Below are 24786 nucleotides of genomic sequence, written 5' to 3'. Positions count from 1 at the left end.
TATGGCAGCTATCTGCTGCCATAACACCGGTATTTAGGTTTAAACGGAGGACGTATATAAACCTTTTTGGACTTAGACATGGTGGCTGTATGAAGGGTGACAGGTACTTGGGTACTTTGCTGGGCAGGTGACAGGTACTCTGGTACTGATGAGCAAGTGGCAGGTACTCGAGTACTCCGATAGGCAGGTGACAGGTACTCGGGTACTCTTATGGGCAGGTGACAGGCAGGTGATAGGTACTGATGAGTAGTACTGATACTGATAGGTGATACTGATACTGTACTGATGGGTACGGATGATCAGTACTGATACTGATAGGTGATAGGTACTGATGGATACTGATGAGTACTGATGAGTAGTGATGGGTACTGATGAGCAGGTGGCAAGTACTCGGGTACTTCAGGTGTCAGGTACTCTGATGAGCAGGTGGAAGGTACTCGGGTACTCTGATGGGTAGGTGACAGGTACTCGGGTACTCTGATGGGTAGGTGACAGGTACTCGGGTACTCCGATGACGGGTACTCGGGTACTCCGGTGACGGGTACTCAAAGTACCAGAGTACCTGTCATCAGAGTACCCAAGTACCTGTCATCAGAGTACCCGAGTACCCGTCATCAGAGTACCCGAGTACCCGTCATCAGAGTACCCGAGTACCCGTCATCAGAGTACCCGAGTACCCGAGTACCTGTCATCAGAGTACCCGAGTACCTGTCATCAGAGTACCCGAGTACCTGTCATCAGAGTACCCGAGTACCCATCATCAGAGTACCCAAGTACCTGTCACCAGCCCATCAGAGTACCTGTCATCAGCCCATCAGAGTACCCGAGTACCTGTTATCAGAGTACCTTATGGGCTGGTGACAGGTACTCGGGTACTTTGATGGGCTAGTGACAGGTGCTTTTTATTGGGGGGGGCAATCAGTGTGGTTGGGGTGCACTGTACTTGGTAACTAGCTGTTACCACAATCTCCTCCTCACACAGGATCAGCGTGTGAGGAGGAGAACACGGTGACAGCTAGTTACCGTGTTCTCTGATGACATTTGTGACCGGCTGTGATTGGAAACAGCCGGTCACGTGGTAAAGAGCCAATTTCACAAAAAGGGGGAAGAATGAATGGACTTTGAAGGCACCATAATAAAAAATAACGCTTTATTTTTGATATATATTAAAACCACAAAAGTATGTGTCGACCGATCAACATGGGCGAGGACCATTGATCAGAGGACACAAATAATAGGTGAATGGGGAGGACCTCACCACCTAGGACATACAATACAGCAAACAATACAAAATTGCATTAAAATATAAACAAGGGAAAGAGGACGCTATACGCTGCACACAGGCCGCACCACGGTGCAGGCAACGCAGAGCGTCCTGTACAATAACATAACAGCTTCCAAAGGGAAGTAACCCAATATGTCCAATTGCTCTACATGTTTCGCCTGGTGTTCAGACTTCATCCGGAGCTGTTTGGAATATAGATTCCATAGGAAGATGTTGCTGGAGCCAACCAAAAGGCACCAGGAGGATAGTAAACCAATATTGTAATTAGTAATGGTGGTTATTCCCCATCCGGGGGTCACTGATCTGCGCTTCTGAGGAGCATCTGGAGGACACGCTGCATGCTGCTCTCGGTTTGGAGGAATTGCCTGCTATTATACCCTATGCCCTATGCCTGGTTATGTATGGGACAGGCATACTCTATTTTGTGATTACCTGATACCTCTCTAATTGGCCATAAGCAGTGCGTGCTCCTCCAGCTGCCTCAGCAGGTCACCCCTCGTGATTACTAATTACAATATTGGTTTACTATCCTCCTGGTGCCTTTTGGTTGGCTCCAGCAACATCTTCCTATGGAATCTATATTCCAAACAGCTCCGGATGAAGTCTGAACACCAGGCGAAACATGTAGAGCAATTGGACATATTGGGTTACTTCCCTTTGGAAGCTGTTACGTTATTGTACAGGACGCTCTGCGTTGCCTGCACCGTGGTGCGGCCTGTGTGCAGCGTATAGCGTCCTCTTTCCCTTGTTTATATTTTAATGCAATTTTGTATTGTTTGCTGTATTGTATGTCCTAGGTGGTGAGGTCCTCCCCATTCACCTATTATTTGTGTCCTCTGATCAATGGTCCTCGCCCATGTTGATCGGTCGACACATACTTTTGTGGTTTTAATATATATCAAAAATAAAGCGTTATTTTTTATTATGGTGCCTTCAAAGTCCATTCATTCTTCCCCCTTTTTGTAATACTGACATTCAGGACGTGGCACATGGTCTCTTATTGTATCACGCCCCTGTTTTTTGCTGCATCAGGGATAGGCGTAGATATTCTATTTAGTTAAAGAGCCAATTTCATTGGCTCTTTACCTAGATCGGGGATGGGCTCTGTCCGAGGGACGGGCCTCGTCCCCGATCGCCACGCTGCGCGCCCCCGGGGGGCGCGCATTAAGAAAGGAACGAGCGGCTCGCGCTGGAGCCGCTCATAGTGATCGGCTGTGTCAATCACGTGGTAAACAGCCAATTTTATTGGCTGTTTACCTTGATCGGGGTTGGGCTCAGTCCGAGGGACGAGCCTCACCCCCGATCGCTGCGCTGTGCGCCCCCGGGGGCGCGCAGTAGCGGGGAGATCCGGGCGCCGTCATATGATGGCGGCCCGGATCGCTAAAGCCATGTTGCCGACGTCATTTTACAATGACTCGGTATTGAAGTGGTTAAGGTGCCTATCTAATAGTTTTTTGAAACTATCGATGCTCCCTGCTGATACAACTGTTTGCGGAAGAGAATTCCACATCCTTACTGCTCTTACAGTTAAGAACCCCCTACGTATTTTAAGGTTAAACCGCCTTTCCTCTAGTTTTAGTCAGTGGCCACGTGTCTTATTGTATGTCCTTTCTCTGAATAGTTTGTTCCTTATGCTCGGGTCACCAGTACAGTATTTGTACATTGATATCATATCCCCCCCTCAATCGTCTCTTCTCCAGAGAGAATAAGTTAAGTGCTTGTAGTATTTCCTCATAGCTGAAGTCCTATATTCCTCCGCCTGGATCAGTATCACACTTTTTGATGACTTCGCTGCCTCGCTACCCTACTTTCTCTCCTCTGAAATACCCACTATCATTTTTGGTGACTTCAACATCCCTGTCAATGTTAACAGCCCAGCTACAACTCAACTTCAGTGGATGCACTTGCTCCTCTAACTACACGCTGAATCAGGCCCAAACCATTGCAGCCCTGGCAAACTGGCAACAGTAGAAATCTCAAGAGACATTGCCCTGCTCTTGAACAACTGTGGCGTAAAACCAATGCCTGCAGCACTTCACCCTAAATAAATCTGCCCTCCTAACATACAATTCATGCCTCCATGCTGCCAAACAAGCCTACTTTGTCTCTTTCATTAATACCATGTCATCCAGTCCCCTGTTGGCTCTTCTCAACCTTTAACTCTCTGCTTCATCCCCCACCCCCTTTACTCACTAACTCACTCACTGCCCAAGAGATTGCCAATCACTTCAAAGACATGATTATAAAGATTGCAATATGTGAGGACACCTCCACTGTGCGTACATCTTCCCCACTCAACATACCTTGCCTAATAGCACAGTCAACACTCTCCCCCTTTAAACTGGCTACTACTGAAGAGGGTATAATGCCCACCTAACCTATTTTCCCCTGGATCCTGTTCCCTCACAACTACTATGGTCATCCTCTTATTCTATCCTATGCTCCCTCACTCACATCTTCAATCTCTCCCTCTCTAGTGGCACCTTCCCCTCCCCTCTAAAACATGCGCAGATCACTCCCATACTTATAAAGTCCTTACTGGACCCCACCAACCTGTACAACTTAGGACCCATCTCACTGCTCCCATTCACCTCTAAACTTCTAGAGCGCTTAGTCTACAACCATCTTAGCTCCTACCTCAGTGAAAATAACCTTTTTGATCACTTACAGTCTGGCTTTCTCTCACAGCACTCCACAGAAACTGCCTTACTAAAACTCAATAACGATTTACTAACTGCTAATACCAATGGCCACTACTCCCTACTTCTATTACTAGACATCTCTGCGGCCTTTGATACTGTTGACCACCCGCTACTTCTTAATAAACTCAGTTCCCTTGGCCTCCAAGATTCCGCTCTATCTTGGTTCTCCTCCTACCTATCACAGCGCTCCTTCAGTGTTATCTACAACTCTACCTCCTCCTCTCCATTGCCCCTTTTTGTGGGGGTTCCCCAAGGCTCTGTTCTTGGACCCCTTCTCTTCTCTATCTACACCGCCTCCCTTGGTCACTCGATAACCAGTGCAGAGCTTCTAATACCATCTATACGCTGATGACACTTAAATCTATCTGTTTACTCCTCTCCTCATCTCCTTTAGTCTCCTCTCACATTACTAACTTACTGACTGACATATCAGCATGGATGTCGCACCACTTCCTCAAACTAAATCGCTCTAAAACTGAGTTGGTAATATTCCCTCCGCCCAGTCCATGACTTTTCCATTAAAGTTAGTTATGCAATCCCTCCCCTCATGCCAGGGTACTAGGTGTAATCCTAGACTCTGACCTGTCCTTTCAGCCCCAAATCCAATCATTGTCAAAAATTTGTAGACTTCACCTCTCTAAAATGTGCCCCTTTTTATACAACTGAAACCACCAAGCTACTCATTTACTCCCTTGTTATCTCTCGCCTCGACTATTGCAACTCCCTTCTCAAAGGCTTACTTCTCCATAGGCTATCCCCTCTTCAGTCTATCATCAATGCTACTGCCAGGCTTATCCACCTTACAAACTGCTCAGCAGTGGCGGCCGGTCCGTTGGGGGTGCAGGGGCACCGCCCCCCCCCATCCATTTCTTCTGAAGCACGTGATTAGAGCCAAAGGCTCTAATAGGCTTCAGAAAAGGGTGGACCCGGGGCGCAGAGCAGTGCGCCCCGGGGCCAACCCATTGTGTGACAATAGCGAATGAATATTCGCTATTGTCACACGGATCCTCCTCCTGGCCAATCAGGAAGCGGCCGAAAGGCTAACTTTTGCGATTGGCCAAGGCGGAGGAGGACTCAGGAGACGCGGAGGACTGAGGAGAAGATGTCGCTGCATCAGGTACGTGTACGCTGGTCTCTCTGCACGCTGTGGTAACTCTGCATTGAAGGGGGCATGCTGTGCTAACTCTGCATTGAATGGGGACACGCTGTGGTCACTCTGCATTAAAAGGGGGCACGCTGTGGTCACTCTGCATTGAAAGGGGGCACGCTGTGGTAACTCTGCATTGAAAGGGGGCACGCTGTGGTAACTCTGCATTGAATGGGGGCACGCTGTGGTAACTCTGCATTGAAAGGGGGCATGCTGTGCTAACTCTGCATTGAATAGGGGCACACTGTGGTAACTATGCATTGAAAGGGAGCACGCTGTGGTAACTCTGCATTGAAAGGGGGCACGCTGTAGTAACTCTGCATTGAAGGGGGCACGCTGTGGTAACTCTGCATTGAATGGGGGCACGCTGTGGTCACTCTGCATTGAATGGGGGCATGCTGTGGTAACTCTGCATTAAATGGGGGCACACTGTGGTAACTCTGCATTGAATGGGGGCACGCTGTGGTAACTCTGCATTGAATGGGGGCACGCTGTGGTCACTCTGCATTGAAAGGGGGCACGCTGTGGTAACTCTGCATTGAAAGGGGCACGCTGTGCTAACTCTGCATTGAATGGGGGCACACTGTGGTAGCTATGCATTGAAAGGGAGCACGCTGTGGTAACTCTGCATTGAAAGGGGGCACGCTGTAGTAACTCTGCATTGAAGGGGGCACGCTGTGGTAACTCTGCATTGAATGGGGGCACGCTGTGGTCACTCTGCATTGAATGGGGGCATGCTGTGGTAACTCTGCATTAAATGGGGGCACGCTGTGGTAACTCTGCATTGAATGGGGGCACGCTGTGGTAACTCTGCATTGAATGGGGGCATGCTGTGGTCACTCTGCATTGAAAGGGGGCACACTGTGGTAACTCTGCATTGATGGGGGCATGCTGTGGTAACTCTGCATTGAATGGGGGCCCACTATACTTTGATTACTGAAGGCCCCTTTCACACTTTTGTGACCTCAAAGTCATGCAATTTTTTGCCGCATTTTATGCCGCAAAGCAATGCCTATTAGATTTTTCTGTTTGCGCCCCCCCAAAAATTTTGAGCACCAGCCGCCACTGCTGCTCAGTGTCTGCCTCCCCTCTCTGCCAATCCCTACTCTGGCTCCCAATAGCCCAGCAAATTAAATTCAAAATACCAATCACAACATACAAAGCCATTCATATTTCTGCCCCAAGCTACATCACCAATCTTGTCTCCAAATATCACCCAAACCGTCCTCTCCGCTCCTCTCAAGACCTCCTACTCTAAAACTACCTTGTCTCCTCCTCCCATGCTCGTCTCCAGGATTTCACAAAAGCCTCTCCCATCCTCTGGAATGTTCTACCTCAACCTGTATGGCTATCTCCTTCTCTAGCTGCCTTCACGCGATCCCTGGAAAAACTAATCCCTTCAGGGAAGCCTATCACACCTCCAACTAATCTTTGACCTCTTCCATCAGCTCATTCCCCACAGTTACAACCTCTTGTAACACTTGCTCCACCCCATTAGATTGTAAGCTCTTCTGAGCAGGGCTCTCTTAATCCTCTTGTATTTTATTGTATTGTAACTCTATAGTCTCCCTTTTATATTGTAAAGCTCTACGTAAACTGCTGGCGATATATAAATCCTGAATAATAATAATAATATACAAAGCACCTAGTATAGGTTTAAGAGTCTGAAATGAACCCCTCCAGGCCAAATGCAGAATTTTGGCCAGGACTTACATCTCCTGATCATGAATACCCCGTCTCTCAATATAACAAAGCTGTAAGATTAAGGGAGCTTAGATTGGTGTAATAAAGGCACAGAAACAAGCTTTCTTTACACAGGATCCCAATCACAGCCCCCCGAGTCATGGGCCAGGTTGCAGTTGCTACCTCTTTACCCCTGTTACGGGGATACTGAATCTAGAGTGGGGAAAAAAACGAAAAAAATTGAATACTAACACTTCCAAAACCTCTGTTTATTTTCCTTTTGCATTTTGCTTTTTACCAAATCTTTCTCAGCTGCTGCTTTCCCATTGGTAATCTGTACTTCAAAGCTCAGAAGTTTACTATGTTAGTATTAATATTTCCAGAGGCCTTGACAATACATTCAAGGTGTGTTAGCAAAAGATTATTGGCTCATTTTAGTCACACCTGGTGTATGCTTTACCTATTTTGGAAAAAGTTAAATGTTAACATAACAGTGTATATATTTTACATAACACATAATCAGCTGCTACATTTTTCTCAGTCATCTTAACCACTTAAGGACCCAGCCTTTTTCAGACATTGGTTGTTTACAAGTAAAAATCAGTATTTCTTTGCTAGACAATTACCTAGAACTCCCAAACATTACAGTGAGGGAAAAAAGTATTTGATCCCCTGCTGGTTTTGTACATTTGCCCATTGACAAAGAAATGATCAGTCTATAATTTTAATGGTAGGTTTATTTTAACAGTGAGAGACAGAATAACAACAAACAAATCGGGAAAACGCATTTAAAAAAAAAAAAAATTGATTTGCCTTTTAATGATTGAAATAAGTATTTGACCCTTTCGCAAAAAAACATGACTTAGTACTTGGAGGCAAAACCCTTGTTGGCAATCACAAAGGTCAGATGTTTCTTGTAGCTGGCCACCAGGTTTGCACACATCTCAAGGGGGATTTTGTCCCACTTCTCTTTGCAGATCCTGTCCAAGTCATTAAGGTTTCGAGGCTGGCATTTGGTAACTCCAACCTTCAGCTCCCTCCACATATTTTCTAAGGGATTTTGGAGACTAGTTAGGCCATTGCTTCTTCTTGAGCCACTCCTTTGTTGCCTTGTCCATGTGTTTTGGGTCATTGTCATGCTGAAATTCCCATACAAGACCCATTTTCAAGAAGGAGGTTCTCACCCAAGATTTGACGATACATGGCCCTGTCCATCATCCCTTTGATGCAGTGAAGTTGTCCTGTCCCCTTAGCAGAAAAACACCCCAAAAGCATATTGTTTCCACCTCTATGTTTGACGGTGGGGATGGTGTTCTTGGGGTCATCTGCAAATCCACCGCTGGGATCACTTTTATCGGAAAGCCGGCCTACTGAGGGTTTTAATGTCAATGTCATGACATAAATTCCCAGTTAGACAGCAAGCAAGTAACACTAAATTATGGTTTGACCCAACTTCCTGTTGTAGGGTGGTACTTTTGTTCTCCATGGTCCCACTGTATGTAAGAACGTAGCCACCCTCTTTTGCTCACCCCTAAGATGGATTAGAGACAATGGAATATGAATTATGGGATGTATGTCATGCGCAACTGACTGCAACTAACACTCACTGCTCGTTCCAAACAAATGGAAGAGGGGGGAGAATGAGAGGTTCGAGAACTCACAGAGGACAGTACAAGAAGGCAGAGAAACACATTAGAAAAAGGTTTTATATAAAAATATATTACAGGGCCATTAAGTAGTGGATGGGTTTTATAATTATACATAATATATATATATATATATATATATACACAGTCAGGTCCATAAATATTGGGACATCGACACAATTCTAATCTTTTTGGCTCTGACCATCACCACAATGGATTTTAAATGAAACAAACAAGATGTGCCTTAACTGCAGACTTCAGCTTTAATTTGAGGGTATTACATCCAAATCAGGTGAAAGGTGTAGGGATTACAACAGTTTGTATATGTGCCTCCCACTTTTTAAGGGACCAAAAGTAATGGGACAATTGGCTGCTCAGCTGTTCCATGGCCAGGTGTGTGTTATTTCCTCATTATCCCATTCACAAGGTCAAGAGTTAATTTCAAGTGTGCTATTTGCATTTGGAATCTGTTGCTGTCAACTCTCTATATGAGATCCAAAGAGCTGTCACTATCAGTGAAGCAAGCCATCATTAGGCTGAAAAAAAAAAAAAAATCAAACCTATCAGAGAGATAGCAAAAACATTAGGTGTGGCCAAATCAACTGTTTGGAACATCCTTAAAAAGAAAGAACGCACCGGTGAGCTCAGCAACACCAAAAGACCCGGAAGACAACGGAAAACAACTGTGGTGGATGACCGAAGAATTCTTTCCCTGGTGAAGAAAAAACCCTTCACAACAGTTGGCCAGATCAAGAACACTCTCCAGTAGGTAGGTGTATGTGTGTCAAAGTCAACAATCAAGAGAAGACTTCACCAGAGTGAATACAGACGGTTCACTACAAGATGTAAACCATTGGTGAGCCTCAAAAACAGGAAGGCCAGATTAGAGTTTGCCAAACAACATCTAAAAAAGCCTTCACAGTTATGGAACAACATCCTATGGACAGATGAGACCAATATCAACTTGTACCAGAGTGATGGGAAGAGAAGAGTATGGAGAAGGAAAAGAACTGCTCATGATCCAGTTCGTTATCAGATTTGCAGATGACACAAAATTGGCCAGGGCAATAACTGCACAGCATGAAGCAGATATCCTACAGAATGACCTGGACAAAATTACGGAGTGGGCAACGACATGGCAAATGAGGTTTAATGTGGAGAAGTGTAAGGTTTTGCACTTGGGGACCAAAAACATAAAAACACAATACACGTTAGGAGGGGAACCCTTGGGGGAATCAAAAATGGAGAAAGATCTGGGAGTCTTAGTTGATGATAGATTAGGCAACAGCATGCAATGCCAAGCGGCAGCTTCCAAAGCCAACAGAATATTAGCATGCATAAAGAAAGGGATGTATTCCAGAGATAAGACTATAATCCTTCCACTTTATAAAACTCTGGTCCGACCGCATCTGGAGTATTCTGTCCAGTTCTGGTCGCCAGTCCTCAGGAGGGATGTGTTGGAGCTGGAGAAAGTCCAGAGAAGGGCAACTAAACTGATTAGGGGGTTGGAGGACCTTACCTATGAAGAGCGGCTGCAATCGCTCGATTTATTTTGGAGAAAAGACGTCTGAGAGGGGACATGATAGCAATTTATAAATATCTTAATGGGGATCTCAGCTTAGAAGAAAAGCTGTTCATTCGAAGGAATTGCATGAGGACTCGAGGACATACAATGCGATTAGAGGAGAAGCGTTTTAACCTCAGGCAACGTGGGGGGTTCTTTACTGTTAGGGCTACAAGATTGTGGAATTGTCTACCACAAGAGGTGGTTTCTGCGGGTAGTATGGTGACTTTCAAAAGACTCTTAGACTTACATCTCAAGGATCAGGAGATTGAGGGCTATGTTAGATGATTACAGTCACACACACCTACACAGGTTGAACTGGATGGACTATTGTCTTTATTCAACCTCACCTACTATGTAACTATATGTAACTATGTAACATACCACCTCATCAGTGAAGCATGGTGGTGGTAGTGTCACGGCGTGGGCATGTATGGCTGCCAATGGAACTGGTTCTCTTGTATTTATTGATGATGTGACAGCTGACAAAAGCAGCAGGATGAATTCTGAAGTGTTTCGGGCAATATTATCTGCTCATCTTCAGCCAAATGCTTCAGAACTCATTGGACGGCGCTTCACAGTGCAGATGGACAATGACCCGAAGCATACTGCGAAAGCAACCAAAGAGTTTTTTAAGGGAAAGAAGTGGAATGTTATGCAATGGCCAAGTCAATCACCTGACCTGAATCCGATTGAGCATGCATTTCACTTGCTGAAGACAAAACTGAAGGGAAAATGCCCCAAGAACAAGCAGGAACTGAAGACAGTTGCAGTAGAGGCCTGGCAGAGCATCACCAGGGATGAAACCCAGCGTCTGGTGATGTCTATGCATTCCAGACTTCAGGCTGTAATTGACTGCAAAGGATTTGCAACCAAGTATTAAAAAGTGAAAGTTTGATTTATGATTGTTAACCTATATCCATTTACTTTTGGTCCCCTAAAAAGTGGGAGGCACATATACAAACTGTTCTAATTCCTACACCGTTCACCTGATTTGGATGAAAATACCCTAAAATTAAAGCTGAAAGTCTGCAGTTAAAGCACATCTTGATTGTTTCATTTCAAATCCATTGTGGTGGTGTATAGAACCAAAAAGATTAGAATTGTGTCGACGTCCCAATATTTATGGACCTGACTGTATATTTAGATATATACTGTATATATATATATATATATATATATATATATATATATATATATATATATATACAGTATCTTACAAAAGTAAGTACACCCCTCCCATTTTTGTAAATATTTTATTAGATCTTTTCATGTGACAACACTAAAGAAATGGCACTTTGCTACAATGTAAAGTAGTGAGTGTACAGCTTGTATAACAGTGTAAATTTGCTGTCCCCTCAAAATAACTCAACACACAGCCATTATTGTCTAAACCGCTGGCAAAAAAAAGTGAGTACGCCCCAAGGGGAAAATGTCCAAATTAGGCCCAATAAGCCATTTTCCCTCCCCGGTGTCATGTGACTCGTTAGTGTTACAAGGTCTGAATGGGGAGCAGGTGTGTTAAATTTGGTGTTATCACTCTCAGTCTCCCATACTGGTCATTGAAAGTTCAACATAGCACCTCATGGCAAAGAACTCTCTGAGGATCTGAAAAAAAGAATTGTTGCTCTACATAAATATGGCCTAGACTACAAGAAGATCGCCAAGACCCTGAAACTGAGCTGCAGCACGGTGGCCAAGACCATACAGTGGTTTAACAGGACAGGTTTCACTCAGAACAGGCCTCGCCATGGTCGACCAAAGAAGTTGAGTGCACATGCTTAGCGTCATATCCAGAGGTTGTCTTTGGGAAATATATGTATGAGTGCTGCCAGCATTGCTGCAGAGGTTGAAGGGGTGGGGGGTCAGCCTGTCAGTGTTAAGACCATACGCCACACACTGCATCAAACTGGTCTGCATGGCTGTTGACCCAGAAAGAAGTCTCTTCTAAAGATGATGCACAAGAAAGCCTGCAAACAGTTTGCTGAAGACAAGCAGACTAAGGACATGAAATATTGGAACCATGTCCTGTGGTCTGATGAGACCAAGATAAACCTATTTGGTTTAGATGGCGTCAAGAGTGTGTGGCGGCAACCAGGTGAGGAGTACAAAGACAAGTGTGTCTTGTCTACAGTAAAGCATGGTGATGTGAGTGTCATGGTCTGAGGCTGCATGAGTGCTGCTGGCACTGGAAAGCTACAGTTAGCTGAGGGAACCATGAGCGCCAACAAGTACTGTGACATACTGAAATATAGCATGATCCCCTCCCTTCGGAGACTGGGCTGCATGGCAATATTCCTAAATTGACCCCAAACACACCTCCAAAATGACCACTGCCTTGCTAAAGAAGCTGAGGGTAAAGGTGATGGACTGGCCAAACATGTCTCCAGACCTAAACCCTATTTAGCATCTGTGGGGCATCCTCAAACAGAAGGTGGAGGAGCGCAAGGTCTCTATCATCCACCAGCTCCGTAATTTCATCATGGAGGAGTGGAAGAGGACTCCAGTGGCAACCTGAGAAGCTCTGGTGAACTCCATGCCCAAGAAGGTTAAGGCAGTGCTGGAAACTAATGGTGGCCACACAAATATGGACACTTTGGGCCCATAGTGGACATTTTCACTTAGGGGTGTACTCACTTTTGTTGCCAGCAGTTTAGACATTAATGGCTGTGTGTTGAGTTATTTTAAGGGGACAGCAAATTGCACTGTTATGCAAGCTGTACACTCACTACTTTGCAGCAAAGTGTCATTTCTTTAGTGTTGTCACATGAAAAGATCTAATAAAATATTTACAAAAATGTGAGGGGTGTACTCACTTTTGTAGGATACTGTATATATGTATAGTAGATAGAGTAGGTGTAGATGCATGATTATTGCACAGGTGTGCCTTAGGCTGGCCACAATAAAAGGCCACTCTAAAATGTGCAGTTTTATCACACAGCACAATGCCACAGATGTCCCAAGTTTTGAGGGAGCGTGCAATTAGCATGCTGAATGTTGGGATGTTCACCAGAGCTCTTGCCTGTGAATTGAATGTTCATTTCTCTATCATAAGCCGTCTCCAAAGGCGTTTCAGAGAATTTGGCAGTACATCCAACCGGCCTCCCAACCGCAGACCACGTGTAACCACACCAGCCCAGGACCTCCACGTCCAGCATTTTCACCTCCAAGATCATCTGAGACCAGCCACCCAGACAGCTGCTGCAACAATCAGTTTGCATAACCAAAGAATTTCTGCACAAACTGTCAGAAGCCGTCTCAGGGAAGCTCATCTGCATGTTCGTCGTCCTCATCTGGATCTCGACATGACTGCAGTTTATCATCGTATCCAACTTAAGTGGGCAAATGCTCACATTCGATGGCGTCTGGCAATTTGAAGAGGTGTTCTCTTGACGGATAAATCCCGGTTTTCACTGTACAGGGCAGATGGCAGACAGCGGTTATGGTGTTGTGTGGGTGGTTTAATGATGTCAACGTTGTGGATCGAGTGGCCCATGGTGGCGGTGGGGTTATGGTATGGGCAGGGGTATGTTATGGACAACGAACACAGGTGCATTTTATTGATGCCATTTTGAATGCACAGAGATACTGTGACGAGATCCTGAGGCCCATTGTTGTGCCATTCATCCAGCTTCAGCTGAAAACATCCCATTTCTTGCATGGCCAGCATACTCAATGGACATGTCACCCATTGAGCATGTTTGGGATGCTCTGGATCGGAGTATACGACAGCGTGTTCCATGTCCTGCCAATATCCTGAAACTTCGCACAGCCATTGAAGAGGAGTGGACCAACATTCCAAAGGCCACAATCAACAACCTGATCAACTCTTTGTGAAGGAGATGTATTGCACTGCGTGAGGCAAATGGTGGTCACACCAGATACTGACTGGTTTTTGACCCCCCAATACAGTAAAACTGCACATTTTAGAGTGGCCTTTATTGTGGCCAGCCTAAGGCACACCTGAGCAATAATCATGCTGTCTAATTAGCATCTTGATATGCCACACCTGTGAGGTGGATGGATTATCTGGGCAAAGGAGAAGTGCTCACTAACACAGATTTATTTTAGACAGATTTGTGAACAATATTTGAGAGAAATAGGCCTTTTGTGTACATAGAAAAAGTCTTAAATCTTTGAGTTCAGCTCATAAAAAATAGGGGCACAAAACAGACCCGCATAGGCGGGGGCTCATCTCTGATCTCTATGCTCAACTCCTATCGGTTCAAGAGACCACCCCCCCCCCCCGGCATATGCTTCCAAATGGGAAAGGGACCTACACCTCTCCTTGGAAGACTCTGACTGGATCCAAATTTGGCAAGCCACAAAATCGGCTTCCCCAAATATTGTAGCCCTGGAGACAAATTACAAAGTCCTTACCAGATGGTACTTGGTCCCAGCCAGAGTCTCCAAATATGTGCCACAGTACTCACCTCATTGCTTTTGTGGTTGCGAGTCTCCAGGTACCCATGCACACATTTGGTGGGAATGCCCCACGGTCCGTGCCTTTTGGTCCGACCTGTATCGGGTTTTATCTACAATCTTCCACACACCCCTTACCCCTGATCCTGCTTCTGCGCTCCTGAACCACAAGCCACCTGACCTCACATGTCGCCAGTTTAAACTTTTCCTGTACATCACCACGGCTGCCAAACAGACCATAGCGAAGGCCTGGAAAACTTCCTCCCTTTGTTTACTGACCATGAAAAATAGAGTCACTCAAGCTATGATCCATGCTAAATCCTGCTGGATAAACTTATACCTTACGAAAAGCTCTGGAATCCATGGATTGACAACTGTCTTCTGATAGGCTTTGATGAATCCCTTGTACTAGCTTGACCTATGGTCACCGATATCCTACTGGTATTGTCAATCTGAACCTCATAAGTGGCCCGGGACTCCCTCCGGGCACCCTCCCTCCCCCGCACATCCCCCCTCCACTGTTTTGCCCTTCCTTTCCCCCCCTATCCTTCTTGCCCCTCTTACTCTCTTCTTTCCCCCCCCCCCATATTACCTTGAATTGGCCGCTACCTACTTTGTTTCCCTGTTGTGGTTGGACCACCAACTTTTGCTGTACTACGGCCTCCCTTTTTGGCCTACCCCCACCCGCCCTTATGCACTGTGTTTATCCTTTGTACTTGTATACCGGGGCGCCCAGCTTGCCCCTTTCCTATTCCTAAACCTGTTTGTTATGCTACTGCTTGCTGTTAATGATGTCATTTTGACGTGTACTCATCTGTTATGCACCACTTTAACCTATTGGTATTGTTTTGTACTACATTCCTTCTGCTTTGATAAAAAAACGTTTGAAAGGAAAAAATGGGGGCAAACCAATAGTGTTGCGTTTATAATTTTGTTCAGTGTACATTTCCAGTCATGCTGAATGTAGGACCAGGCTTTCTCAGGTGGTATTCCTAAAACCCAGCCCATTTAGCTATAAATGCTGAGTTTAATGAAGGATCTAAACCCTTTCTCCCCTCGAAAAATTAAAAAGCTATGATAATCTACACTTTTCAGATGGCTCATTTAATAACAGCATAAAATATGGATAGAAACTTTAACCACTTGACCTCAAGGAAAATTTACCCCCCCCCCCCTTCATGACCAGGCCATTTTTTTGCTATACAGCACTGCGTTACTTTGACTGACATTTTTGCAGTCAATTAACACTGTACATTAATAACATTTATGTCATTTTATGAGCTATGTTTTGGTGGTATTTGATCACTGCTGGTGTTTTTTTTTTTTTTTTTGCGCTATAAACAAAAAAAGACCGACAATTTTGGAAAAAAAAATGTTTAACTTTTTGCTATAAAACCTATTTAATGCAATTTTTAAAATAAATAAAATGTATTAAAAAATGTAGGCCAACATGTATTCTGCTACAAATTTTTGGTAAGAAAAATCTTAATAAGCGCAAATTGATTGGTTTGCGCAGAAGTTATAGCATCTACAAACTATGCTATACAATGGATTTTTTTTTTTTTTTTGTACTAGTAATGGTGGGATCAGCGACTTATAGTGGGCAGTCGGACACTCACACTATTCACACTGTGGGAATCAGTTACACTAATACAGTGATCAGTGCTAAGAATATGCACTGTCACTGTACTAACACTATCTGGAAATGTGTTAAACATCTAGGGCACTCAAAGGGTTAAATGTGTGCCTAACCAGTGTTTATGTGTGTACTGTGAGGTGCTTTAACTCCGGGATGTGCTGGTTTTATTCACAAAAACCAGCACATCCCTGCTAACAGGACAGAACTCTGTATTGCTTACAGAGGCAGAGCTCTGTCCTGTCTTCCTCCTAGCCAATTAGTAGGTGCTGGTGGTCATCCATTGGCCAACACCTTCTGATGAAGTATTGGAAATTGTAACAGAGAACCATCAGGATGGTTCTCTGGGGAGGTGCAGGGAGTATCGTACAGCAGGGGTGGCCCAGAGGAATCCCAATATCATTCCGCCTGTTACAGGAGGAGCCGAACTTTACAGGAAGCAGCGGCGCCGCTCAGTTCTTCTTACTGGCAGAGTTCTTCACTGACAGCTGACAAGTGCAGAAGGGATATTGGCCTGCGCTTGCTGTTGTCAGGGAACCACACGCAGGCATTATGCGGGAGGCTCCCGCACCTCGCGGGAGACTTGAGATGCCTGGAAACTGGTGGCATGGCACCCCTAGGTGGCAGTGCACCCTAGGCAGCTGCCTAATTTACCTTACTGGTAGTGCCAGCCCTGCACGAGAATAAAAGAGATGAACTATAAATTGTTAATGAGATGGTATTTTGTTCCAACTAAACTGCATAGGATTGATCCAGATGTTTCATCCCTGTGTTGGGTGAGTGAGTGAGTGAGTGAGTGTGGAGGGGAGGGAACCCATGCCCATATATTGTGGAGTTGTTCTTTTTTTGTTTTTGCTTTTTATTATTTTGGTGAGAGATTTAAAATTAGGTGGTATACAGCTGCAAGAAAAAGTATGTGAACCCTTTGGAATGATATGGATTTCTGCACAAATTGGTCATAAAATGTGATCTGATCATTATCTAAGTCACAACAATAGACAATCACAGTCTGCCTAAACTAATAACACACAAAGAATGAAATGTTGCCATGTTTTTATTGAACACACCATGTAAACATTCACAGTGCAGGTGGAAAAAGTATGTGAACCCCTAGACTAATGACATCTCCAAGAGCTAATTAGAGATGAGATTGGAGGTGTTGGTTACAGCTGCCCTGCCCTATAAAAACACACACCAGTTCTGGGTTTGCTTTTCACAAGAAGCATTGCCTGATGTGAATGATGCCTCGCACAAAAGAGCTCTCAGAAGACCTACGATTAGGAATTGTTGACTTGCATAAAGCTGGAAAGGGTTATAAAAGTATCTCCAAAAGCCTTGCTGTTCATCAGTCCACGGTAAGACAAATTGTCTATGAATGGATAAAGTTCAGCACTGCTGCTACTCTCCCTAGGAGTGGCCATCCTGTAAAGATGACTGCAAGAGCACAGCGCAGATTGCTCAATGAGGTGAAGAAGAATCCTAGAGTGTCAGCTAAAAACTTACAAAAGTCACTGGCAAATGCTAACATCCCTGTTAGCGAATCTACAATACATAAAACACTAAACAAGAATGGATTTCATGGGAGGATACCACAGAGGAAGCCACTGCTGTCCAAATAAAACATTGCTGCACGTTTACAGTTTGCACAAGAGCACCTGGATGTTCCACAGCAGTACTGGCAAAATATTCTGTGGACAGATGAAACCAAAGTTGAGTTGTTTGAAAGAAACACACAACACTATGTGTGGCGAAAAAGAGGCACATCACACCAACATCAAAACCTCATCCCAACTGTGAAGTATGGTGGTGGGGGCATCATGGTTTGGGGCTGCTTTGCTGCCTCAGGGCCTGGACGGATTGCTATCATCGAAGGAAAAATGTATTCCCAAGTTTATCAAGACATTTTGCAGGAGAACTTAAGGCCATCTGTCTACCAGCTGAAGCTCAACAGAAGATGGATGTTGCAACAGGACAATGACCCAAAGCATAGAAGTAAATCAACAACAGAATGGCTTAAACAGAAGAAAATACGCCTTCTGAAGTGGCTCAGTCAGAGTCCTGACCTCAGCCTGATTGAGATGCTGTAGCATGACCTCAAGAAAGCGATTCACACCAGACATCCCAAGAATATTGCTGAACTGAAACAGTTCTGTAAAGAGGAATGGTCAAGAATTACTCCTGATCGTTGTGCACGTCTGATCTGCAACTGCAGGAAACGTTTGGTTGAAGTTATTGCTGCCAAAGGAGGTTCAACCAGTTATTAAATCCAAGGGTTAAAAAAAAAAAGAAAGAAATAAAAAAATAAAAAAAAAAACCCAAGGGTTCACATGCTTTTTCCACCTGCACTGTGAATGTTTACATGGTGTGTTCAATAAAAACATGGCAACATTTCATTCTTTGTGTGTTATTAGTTTAAGCAGACGGTGATTGACTATTGTTGTGACTTAGATGATGATCAGATCACATTTTATAACCAATTTGTGCAGAAATACATATCATTCCAAAGGATTCACATATTTTTTCTTGCAGATATATATATATATATATATATATATATATATATATATATATATACTGTATATATACCCTTAAATAAACTATTCTAACTCCCATTTTTTAAGGTTTTTGTTTACAATTAAAGAGGGCGGATAACTATGGTTTCTAACCTGATATACACCTCTCAGATTTCTTCACTAACACACGGGAAATTCAATTTTTTTTTTTTGTTTTGTGTGGTTTTGGGTGAAGGTTTTAAAATTAATTGGTGTATATATATATATATATATATATATATATATATATATATATATATATATATTTATACCCCTAAATAAACTATTTTTTAGTGTACAATTCACAATTTGTAAGTTTTTTTTTTCTTCACAATTATACAGGGTGGAATGGGGCAGATAACTATGTTTTCTAAACTGATATACACCCCTTAATTTTTATCATTAACACAGGGTGTTGTAATCAGTTGGTATGTATATATATACATATATATATACAGTATATACAGTATATATATATATATATATATATATATATATATATATATATATATATATACCCTTAAATAAAACTATTTTAGTGTATAATTCACCAAATTTTTAAGGTTTTTGTTTACACTAAATAGGGTGGAACAGGGCAGATAACCATGGTTTCTACCCTGAGATACACCCTTTAATTTAATCACTTTTTTTTGGGTGGGGGGGGGGGTGGAGTGAAGGGATTGGGGGGTAGGGGAGGAAGGAAGGGAAGGAAAAAGAAAGGGGAAATGAAAAGAAAAATAGTTGAAGGGTAACACTCATGCTGGTGACAATTTCATGGTTTTGTGTAAATTGATGTTTTTGTTTTGTAATGTCATATCTTTATTTGTTATGTATGTAAAGAACATTAATAAAAAAAAAATTACAAACAGAAAACACCAAATAATGTTAAAATGAGTGCTCCCGGCCATTCTGGCATCCCCTGATAATGTCACTGCTCCTGCACATACTCACATGCAACTGGGAGGACGAGCGCCATTTTGGAAAAGGGAAACCAGTTGCTTTTGCCCACAAACCACAGAGAGACAGAGAGAAAGCAAGCCACAGAGCACTGGAAGTGAACAAACACCTTCCATTAGAGACACAATGGGCCATGCTGCGATATGTAAACAAGCTTATTTAAAGGCTAAGCTCACAGTTTTTGTTTTTTATTCCAGCTTCCCTTTGTACCAATATACCATTAATGTACCTCGGTGGCAGAAAAGAAAAATCTTTCTTTATGTTCTGGGACAAGCCTTACCTCAGCATTCAGTTTGTTCTATAGGAGAACTCTCCCATTACTGCCTGCTACCTTTCCTTTAGGACAGGAAAACTGGTAATACGCAGAAAGTAGTTCACTAGCTGACCTCACACCCTGCACCTGGCCTCCCCCTCCAGGAGATAGTTCACGCTTCCCTCTGTACTCACATACAACCAATGTCATTAAACCACAATTCTCACTTAATACACATCCAGGGTCTTCCTTGTTTTGTATCTGTCATGGGTCTGCCATCTAAGGGTTAACTTAGTGCAGACTAATTTCAGTGATTGGCAACAGGCTGCCTTATTTAAAACACCTCAGCAGCACTGTGTCTTTGCTGTCTGATCTGCAGCTTCCTGTGACCCCTGCTCCCGTTTACCTGCTTCTGTGATTGATCTCCTGCACGACCCGGCTTGACTTATGGACTTCCCTTGCTTTCTGCCTGCACCTGACCTCGGTTTACCTCTGACCTTGAACCTGCCTGCTCCTTTGGATTCCACGGCGCCCGCCTGTTGTTGACCCGGCCTGTGAACTGATCCGTTTGCCTGTGAGCCCCAGCGTGAGTGTGGAATCGGGCGTTCCAACCTTCAGCTTGCCTGCTGGTCAGATCCTCCTACCTGCTGGGTGTCTCCTCTAAAGTATCAGGGACCTTGGAGCTGCCCGTCCAACAGCTGACCCGCCAGACCCTCATACCATTCTGCTCTCCCGTGCCACCTGTCTGCTCTACCAGGGGCCGCGAGTCAGATATGTAAGGGAGGCCTTCCTCTGCACTATCGGGCTTATCAGGCAGGTACGTGAGAAGTTGACAGTATCTTACTTTCTTCTTGCATAGGGTGTTCATTTGGCAGAGTGTGCAGGATCTGAGTGATCACATAACAGCTTATGTGGAGCAGAGCTGTAGTACTGAAAACAGGAGTGTGTCCCTGGAAGTCTGTAAAGCCCACCATACACTATACAATCTGTTGGTAGATTTAAAGGAAATTGTACAATCAACTACTGTATGTAGTGCAAGGGCCTGCCTGATTGTATACAGAATGACTAGATAGATAGTGTTCTCTTATTACATCGTTTTGGTAAATCTAAAAGGAGTTTGTACACAAATTGTACAATTGGATTGTATAGTGTATGGCTACCTTTATACACCTAAATTGAACTAGTCGCACTTTTGGTGCTATTATTTTTTAGCAAACACACATTTTGCCACATGAAAAAATGAGCATGAAGCGCAGCAAAACAAGCAGAAAAAAAAATATGAAAACTGCAACACGCCAAAATGTCCTATGAGCTACTTTGCTATGTGTAGTGCAGCCCATTGCAATCAATGGGCTGTCTTATGCGCGTCACAGGAAAAACTAGCCAAAAAATGTGCACGCCCACTACGCTAGGTGTTTGGAAACATGCTGCAAATGCGCATCAAGCTGACATTGACATTAAATGTTACACATTTGCAAATACGCTGCAAAAGCATTGAAAAGCATGGAAAAAACACACCACGCTCCACTCTAAAAAAATTCAAGAGCTTCTTTGAGGCATTTGTCTTGCGTAGGGCAGCCTATTTAAGTGAATGGGCTGCCCTATGCAGAATGAGTGGAAACGCGCCAAAAAAACATGCACTGGAGTGCAAGTTTCTGCTATGGATATGTGAACAGGGCCTGACAACTGAGTGTCTCTGTCCACTCCCTGCTATATACTTGTATAAAGTTATGCAATCTGATTGTACAATATCTGTACAATTTCCTTTAGATTCACCAGAACTTTGAAAAAGTTCTGGTAAATCTACTTAATTTGTATTAAATCAGGCGGCCCCTTGCACTACATAGCTGATGGTAGGTCTAAACGTGATTGAACTTTCAGATTGTACGGTGTACGGCCACCTTAAAGGAAGAGACAGGAAAGTTAGAGGAAATAAAACAAGAGGTGGTGTAGTAATGAGGGAGTCGTGGTCCAGATAAGTAAACACACCCTGTTCTGTGATGCATAAGGTAGTGCATGATGGGATATGAAGCTTCCTGGAATGCCATATGACCTACAGGAAGTGACGGAATCAGAAAGCATTTTTTAAAATTTCAAACAGAGGTAAAAATTCAAAGCTACCATGGACAAGGTAAGTGAGAGATAAAAACATTGGGATGTCTTGGGCAGAAAAAAAAACATTAGAAAGGGCTTCTGTTTGTTATGAGAAGTGGAATTCTGCATGAAAAGGTAAACTTAGCTTGTAAAGGCGTTTCTGGTAAAAAAAAAAAACTCCCCACAGACCACCAGAATGGGAGTCCCCCATGAAGTTCTGTTAAAGACTGTACAGAGAGGACATAGTGAGAACAGAAAAAAGAATGATATGCGGTCTCATGGCCTCTAAACTTATAGATAGTTTGTCCTTTGGGGTTAAGTGGGTGGAGTCTTAATCCATCATATGTTGCCATGATATGCCAGAAAAATGGCTTTGCTTCAGCCCAGGTGAAAAAAGTCCACTTGTCTTCTCCACAATAAAAAAACATTTTACTCAAGGCTTTTTAGCAGCAGTGGGGGGATAACACAGTCCCAGCATGTTTTGGACCTTTTACAGAGGCCATTCCAGGGGCACCTTGGGCCATGTGGCATATGGGGGCATTTCGGTTTGCCTTTTTTGTCAATGGGATGGGCTGTCAGAAGGTATTTGTTTCTGCACGAATTTAGCAAGAACTGGAGTTTTGAACATCAACAGTGTGTCTCTTTCGGGGCATGCCTCTCAGCCCAGAAGATGGAATAACTATGACATCGGATGCCAGTCTCTCTCCAGTCTGAGGTGCAAGGCCTGGGGCCTGGTGGAATGCAGACACTTCAACTGTTTTAAATGGAAGGCATTTTTCTAGCATTGCAAGCCTTTCAGAATCCTTCTCCAAGGAGAGCCTGAGTGAAGTTGATGATTGACAACGAGACAGCAGTAGCCTACATTGCCCGCCAAGGGGGCACCAAAAGTCTTTTCCTGTTACATTTCGCAACAGAAGCTTTTCGCTGTTTGTTGGGTGGAGAGCAACTTACATGCAGTTTACCGGTGGTCTACTTGCCCGGAAAGCAGAATCCACTAACAGATCAGTTAGGCAGATTATTTTACAACAATGAGTACCTCAGAGTATTGGCTGTATGGGGCAATTCTGCGGTAGTCCTCATAGAGACTCCACTGAAAGCGCAGCTTCTGGTAATTGCAACAAGGTACAAAGACGAAGACTCAGTGATGCAAGATGGGTTTAGAGTGCAATGGGGTTTTCCATTGGTCTTTGTTTTTCTCCAGTGTCCTTGTTCATAAAGGGGCTTCTGAAAATTTGGACAGAACACGTTCATGCCATACAGGTGCTTTACACCTGTTGAGGAGTCTTTGTTTTTATTGCTCCTTCAGATGTCCATCAGCACCACCAATCCCATTTTCTCAAACAAGATCTTTTATGCCAACGTCAGTGGCAGCACCCCAATCCATTGAGACTACTGGCTACTGAATCGCCCAGACTACAGGTGCAGAGATTCTCATCTAAGGTGGTTCAGATCTTGGTGAAGGCCATAAGATCAGCCATGAATGCTACATACGTGAGGATATGAAGGAAGTTGCTATTGTTTGCTCTGCAAAAGATTTCTTTCCTGTGTCCCCAGCTCTAGCTAATATCTTTGACATTTTTACAATCAGTGCTAGAAGTTGGTCTGGCATACAACTCCATTAAAGTACAGATCTCTGCCTTATCCTCTTTCTCAGGCTGCAGATGGGTGGAAGAGCCATTGACCAGATGCTTCATGCAGGCGATAATCCATATACGACCCCCAAGAAAATCCTTGTTCCCTTCATGGTACTTAGGATTGGTTCTGAAATGCAAAGTATTGTCCAATTGCACGTGACCTCACCTCCCTGTCTCGTCCAATCGGAAAACTCTTTGCATTCACTGAAAAATGCAAAGCAATCTTTGAATGGCACCCGTGCCAAGAGAGAGAGCCAGGGTGTCAGAAGCACCCCTATTTAGAGTCCAGAAGTGGGTCTGTACAGCTGGATGCTGTGACTACTGTACAAACTGAGTGAGCCAGGAGAGGTAAGACAGTCTGAGGGACCATTGACAAGGACAGCCGTGCTGCTGAGAAAAGAGCCAGGTGGCCTGGCATTTTCTGTTACCTGTTTTAGAGTGTGAAACTGAATCCTTTGTGTGGGCAAATTGTGTGAACTTTTATTTTCGTTTACTTAGCAAAAGTGGACTGGCAACTTATGGTCCTTATCCATAAGTTTGGACTAGCATTAACATAAACATCTCCTGTATCTATTATATATGTAGTGTGTGTGTGTGTGTGTGTGTGTGTATACAGTATCTCACAAAAGTGAGTACACCCCTCACATTTTGCTACAATGTAAAGTAGTGAGTGTACAGCTTGTATAATACTGTAAATTTGCTGTCCCCTCAAAATAACTCAACACACAGCCATTAATGTCTAAACCGCTGGCAATAAAAGTGAGTACATCCCTAAGTAAAAATGTCCAAATTGGGCCCAAAGTGTCAATATTTTATGTGGACACCATTATTTTCTAGCACTGCCTTAACCCTCTTGAGTATGGAGTTTCCCAGAGCTTCACAGGCTGCCACTGGAGTCCTCTTCCACTTCTCCATCACAACATCACAGAGCTGGCAGATAGAAGGTGTGCAGTAGGCCGCAGTCTGCTACCTTTCTCTCTGCATAGCAGGCTGATGTGCACACCATGGGCCCCAGAAAGCAAGAGAACATGGCCTGTTCAGCAGATCCCTATAGTCTCTCCCACAATGCTCTCCTGGTGCCCAAGGCTTGCTAGGAAGTACAGTTCTTACACAATCCAGTCATAGCATTACAGAGGGCTACAATTCCCACAATGTATTTCTTCCAGTCTCAGGAGTATGATGCATGAAACCTGACCAACATTAGAGGTATG

This window comes from Pelophylax lessonae, assembly GCF_965119305.1.
Source record: "Pelophylax lessonae genome assembly, chromosome: 2".
Classification (NCBI taxonomy): Eukaryota; Metazoa; Chordata; class Amphibia; order Anura; family Ranidae; genus Pelophylax; species Pelophylax lessonae.
The sequence above is the reverse complement of the archived record's forward strand: the minus strand, read 5'-3'. Positions refer to the sequence as shown.